Here is a 6,646-nt window from a genome sequence, read left to right on the forward strand (position 1 = left end):
AGATGAGTACACATCGTCTCCGAAAGGTGCCCAGTTTGCTTCAACATTCTTGGAAATTATTTTTATTGTATCCCTTGTCTGATCAGTTCTACAACAGATGCATGTTTTACATTTTCCAGTCACGAATAGTTATGCAGAATTGCACTCATTCTCCTGTGCATACCTGTTTCAATCCAGTGACACCACATTGTCGAAATGTCTGGGGACAAGTCCGGATCCAGTGTATGAACATCAGTTCCTACTGTACCTGGCTGATGCCCTGCGCTTTCAACGCAGCTTGTCATCTGTCTTCAAAGCGTGGAGATGAACATAATTGCTCGTACGCATGATCCACCAGAAAGAACATACCAGAAAGAGCTAGGTGTAGTTGTCCATTCTGGGTGAACAGGTAGTACCGTCTAATGTTATCTACGGTAGAAGTAATGCCCATACTGACACACAAATGCATGTATGTAAACAGAGTTACGTTTATACGCTGTCAATGAATTTACCGTGTATGATGATGAATTTGATCTGTGTGTGTGTGCGTGCGTGCGTGCGCGTGCGTGCGTGTGTGTGTGTGTGTGTGTGTGTGTAAATGGATTTCCCGTAATTGATGATGCTGAATTGGACATTCGTATATAAAGTGTCAATGGATTTACCCTGTATTAGGAATTTACCTTGCACGATGATAGAGATTGGATGAACGTTACGTCTTGTGTCAAGGGTGAATAATCGTGAATTAGATGTAAAATTATCAGAACGATCATCATAACATACTGTATTGAACTTACATCATTAAAAACCCTCTTAAAATAGATGTAAAACTACGGGACATTTAATTGATATTGGGCATACAGGTAAACAGAAAAGCGTCGATCCATTGACACGTGTTGCACTGTAAGAGGTCAAATTGTAATTGATTATATGTTGGTGTAATTTAAACATTTATCTATCACAGATGATATTGGGATATTACATCAGACAAAATTATCAGCGTATGTGCCTTTTTGTCTCAGCAATCAATCCAGAAAATCTGCCGACGTACCTCTTTTCAACATTTATTTCACAACAGATGTTACTTCAGTTGCAATCTTTTTACCTAGATCGTCTATCTAAGAATGTACATCAAACTTATCAAAATCATTCTCAGATATATTGTCATGCTAAACACAGAATTCGTCAAATATTGATTTGAGATAAACGAAACGATCGTCAATATGTAAACAATGGATTGATGTTTGCTTTGTTTATTGATATGTTATTAACTGTTTTAGGTTTAGCCTCGCTATAATACATATTTTTTCTCTTTTTATTACACGAAGGGTATATATATATATATATATATATATATATATATATATATATATATATATATATATATATATATATATAAAGACTACAAATCATATGATGAATAACAATCCTTTTAAGTGCACTGGATCCAGCAAGGGATCACGTGTGTCAGGGATTGATTAAGATAAATGCAATAAACTGACAACGAACAGTGCGAAACTAGTATATAACTTGCTTGAGCGCTTTAGACTCTCTAAAGAGTCTTCTTCAAAGGCAAATACAACACATAAACAAGACAAACGAATAAAACAGAAAAACGGTTATGTTTGCGAATTTATACATGGCTGTTTCTACAGGAATTAAACATTTTAACTTTATTATGTTTCAACTAGTTTATTTCAGCTTGTTGCTGATATATATATATATATATATATATATATATATATATATATATATATATATATATATATATATATATAAAGGTGTATCTAGAGTATATATTTTTACTTCGTTTTAGTGCGTTCATTCCGCAACGAAGTTCGATTGATTGCACAGATTTATTTACTACTTTATTCATCATCTTAAATATGGCGTGAGCTGATTGGCTGCACTTCAAGTTGCACGTGTTTAACACAAGTGCCTGGAACGGATATAATCCTTTGACTAACCTATCACCCTTTGACTAGTAATTTGTATCCTGGCAAATACAACAAATATAAACAACATTTTTAATAGAAGTGCAAAGTAATTTGAGGGATTAGGTTAAAGTTTGAGAAATTATAGGTATGCGTTTTTATGTATAAATGTGAAAATCTAATATACATGTGCGTGATATGTATATATTTAGTTCTGATGATAGACTAGGAGCAAACTATTTATTGTTGCTTATTTAAACTTTGATAATACCAGCAAGTCAGCCACTGGCAGCCTCGAAACTTTTAAAATAGACGGCTTTTGTGATTTTAATTGTAAATCTTAGCTTATTCCTTTTGAAGTAGACACTATTTAGAATTCTGAACTAAAAGTTTTAACCTAAACATGTCACACTATATACCTTTTATGATTTGTCACGAAATATTTTATTATCGTATTTCACATGCTGTACGGCGCAATTCATTAAACTAGGGGTGGGCAAACTACGGCCCGCGGGCCGCATGCGGCCCGCCAGTGGCTTTCATGCGGCCCGCCAAGGGTTTTCATGCGGCCTAGGAACAAGTCATCATTCGCACTGACTCTGTTTATGTTACTCTGTTTATCAAATAAAAGTGCTTCTTTTGAAGTTTAAGTTTTCAAATATTAACAACATATTAACAACTGAAAATTAATGATGATGTTATTTAGAAAAACCTAAAATTATTTTACTTAATGAACTATGCGGCCCGCGACAAGGTGTAAATTTGTGTATGCGGCACTTGCACTGGAAAGTTTGCCCACCTCTGCATTAAACAATATTTTATAGAACGATAAAGAATATAAGAAACCATCACAAATTAAACTTTCGTTCAGATCTATAACTTAAAGTGCAAAAAATATAACTAAATATGAAGTACACGAAATACTATTTTAGATACCATATATATCATCTTATAAAACGAGTCCAGCTGCGAACTATTCAGACCCAGATCTGCCGTCGTATAGTGTGCCGACAATACTCAGTAGAACAAGCAACATATACCCTGATATACAGGTGCATTATGCTACGGCAGATCAGGATCTTTGCTGGTTGCATTTTGAATCGACTTATGCGCGAGTGAAGACAGTATACCTGCTTTGAAAGTTTATAATGAAAAAATACACATCATAATTAGTAATATGGTAAATGGAAGAAATAAATGAAAATCAATTACGTGCAGACTCTTCCAGAAAGATTACATTAAAAATTACGCATATTTAAAAATGCCGCCAGAGTACCGCTTAGAAAAGCCATGGTAATCATTTAGATCTTTCGTAATAGCGCCATCTGTTGGATAGCTTTATGGTTCTTCTTCTATATTGTATTTAGGAAAGTACACCAACTGTGTATCACTTCAAAATGTAATCTGAGCGTATTGTGATTTCCTTTTTTACACATTGGGGTCTAATTGACGTCAGCTAGTTCTCATGGTGTTTTGACGTCTGCTAGTTCTCATGGTGTTTTTCACATCATCTTAGTCATTTTGTGACATGTAAAAAACCAGATACTTTTAATTCTTTTAAAATCGTCATCTTACCTTTCATGTTAGATGTATAAGCCAATGAATTTCCATAATTTTCTCAAAGTTAAAACTGTTCAATTGTGTTATTATTTTGTATACCCTTCAAGTTTACCTAAGACATAACGTCTGGGTACAAGAAAAACTAGGATTGTTTTGACATGTCGATGTGTCAATGGTCTGTAGCAGTTGCTTGGGTTGAGGGTAACCCCTGTAACGTCTGAATGGATGCAAAATTACGATTGCTTGGGGTATTATTTATTTTTATATTGTTTAGGTCTGTAGGTATCATGCATATAGAGTAGGTAACTGTATAAATAGCTCGTTGGAAAAAAATAAAATATTTTTAAAGATGTTGGACGCACTTACCAGTGGATAACATTACCGTATTGGTAGGCTACATGAAATTCTCTCCAGTACCTAATCATGTCTTCTATCATAAATTATATATTTTTGAAATGTTCCAAATATTAAAAGGGTCTAGAAGTACTGCATAAAAGGCCTATTTTTACAATTTAGTCTCTGGCTGTGAAGGCTATATTTACAAAGAGAATTCCCATATATCAATTTGGGAATAATACGGTAAAAAATTGCGTCTCTTTGCAGACTGTTTACGTCAAACAGATTAATAGAATATATGTTGGGACATGGAAATCACAGTCAAGGGGTTATATTATTTGTCTCCCCACGAGGCTATGCAGAGAGACCCTAAGTACACAAGTTCGACGCATGAGAAAATAGAAGACAAATAAACATTTGATATTATTACTGTATTATTACATTTACTGAAATGATGTCATCAAAATAACAATTAGTAATTAATATCTTTTATACGATTAACTTTTAACTTTTAGCAGGTAGGCAATCGATAAGACACTGTGCAGGACAATAAACCTACAGTTCTTAGTGTGTAGTTACGTTCCTGGAAATTTATAATTTCTGTCCTGGAAATATGGCAAGTGTTATTATCACGAGTACAGTCATATGCTGCATGGAAATCTTCTTGTGGAAAAGCGTGTGAATCACTCTCGTTAGTAAGTGCGAGAGTTTTCATTTGCAATCACATTATTATGTTTGATTCCGCTGGGAACTGTGGATGATTTACAAAGTTAAAAGAGACCAGTTTGACGTAAAACATTTCTGGCTTTTGCCGGCTTTGCAGTAGTTCTTGAGAGAGTTTTAGATTTTTGTAGTCAATGATGTATATGCTGTGAGTGTGTGTGTGTGTGTGTGTGTGTGTGTGTGTGTGTGTGTGTGTCCAAATGTTTTGTATGGTGTGTTACCAACGTTGGAGACACCTTAAACTGTTTTGTGAGTGAATTTATGTTTGTTATATATCTGTTGTTGTTGTTGAATTTTTATAATAACTCGATCAGACACAGCAGAAGACAACACAAATTTCTTCTTTTTTTAACTAGCGCGTGGACACCATGACCAATGACCGGAAACTGCTAGATTTCTCTATCCCATGGGTGAAAATGGGATAGCCTCGGATGACTCATCTTAGTTGAAGAGTTCAAGAATTGCGTCCATTGTGACGTAAAGCTCCATCTTAATGAGCAAAACGTCGTCACTGTAGAAAATGATGCTTGTACATCTGACGAGTATTCCTTGACTCACAAAATGTATTTTGTCAGAAAGTCTTCCACTTAGCATGTTATTGGCAAGAAGCCATTTCAGTCTCAAACGAGCACTTCCAAATCTCAAATTGGCACAACTTTTTGGAATCAAATTTCTAATAAGGCTGATCAGAAATCCTTACCTCATCCTTAAGAAGAAAGGGGGCGTTTTTTCTGATTGATATAAATTGAAAATAGCCAAAAGTATCAAGACAGACCTATTCCATAGACTCTTATTTCTAAGAGGTCAAGGTCACGGTCATATATTGAAAGTTGTACACTGTTTGCCTTGTTCTGAGAAGTTTTCTTCTAATGATAGTGTTCTTATCCAGGGAGTAGAGTGCGGCTTTGTTAATGTTCCTCTTCATTGTGTAACTTTGTGATCATACTTTGTTTCAGAAATCGTGACGGTCGGAACAGTGACGTCTTTACCCATTCAATTTTCACTAGGCAATGACCTAGCTGGAGATAAGGTTGTGGTTAATCAATTTTTAACTGACAAGACTTGTTTGGATATGAGAATTGATCCTATTGAAACAATAAATCCCTGATTTATGCACAGCTTGTGCAATCACTAGAGCTATGTCAAGGAAAGCTTTTAAAAATGATGTTGATCAGGAAAGTATTCCTTTAACTGACACATTTACTGGTCAGTCTTTTGTAGAGGTCATATTTGCTCCTGACATTGATCAATCAAATGGTATTGATCAAAGTGGTCCTCATTTATGGCTCATTCTTTTTATTCTAATTCGGGTGATATCTCCTGTTTGTTCGGGTGAAGAGAGGTCAGTGAGCTATCAATTGTTGTTCTTGAGTCGTATAGACAGGAAATTCTTAGTCTAGGCCATGAAACTCATTTAGCTGGTCATTTAGGGATCAATAAGACTTATCACAAGATCTTGAATGACTTTTATTGGTAAAACAATTGAAAACGATGTTTGTTAATATTGAAGATCTTGTTACACTTGTCAAATAGCAGGAATCAGAAATTACTAGCAAATCAGGCTCATATGCAACCTATTTTCGATGAACTAATAAGCACAACAATGGTGAACAGTGTCGGTCGCTTAACTGTAATCAATACTTGTTCACTCTAATGTGTGCGTCCACAAGATTCTCAGAGTGAATTTCTTTGAGGTATATGCAAATAAAACAATAGTAAAAGCTTTGATAAAGTATTTTACGCAATTTGGTTTCCTCAAATCTGTCCAATGTGAACAGGTGTCAAATGTTATGTCTTGAATATTTCAGCAAGTTATGCATGAATTAGGTAATCAGCAATTTAAATCTTCGCGCCTATCAATCTGAAAGCAAAGGGGTTTTAGACAGATTTCATCAAAGTTTTAAAAATATGAATGGGTTATATTGTTTTGATGCTGGAAAAAAAAATGGGAAACGGGTGTTTATTTACTGCTGATTGCTGTTAGAGAATCATTTCAAGACTCTTTAGGATATAGTCTTTTGGAACTAGTTTTTGAACATACTGTCTGTGTACCATTGGAGTTTGATAAACTGGCGCCAATGAAATTTTCAAAAATAAACTGTGTAGCTGAACGAGTA

This window comes from Sinohyriopsis cumingii, chromosome 18, assembly GCF_028554795.1.
Source record: "Sinohyriopsis cumingii isolate HCF-2022 chromosome 18, ASM2855479v2, whole genome shotgun sequence".
Taxonomy (NCBI): domain Eukaryota; kingdom Metazoa; phylum Mollusca; class Bivalvia; order Unionida; family Unionidae; genus Sinohyriopsis; species Sinohyriopsis cumingii.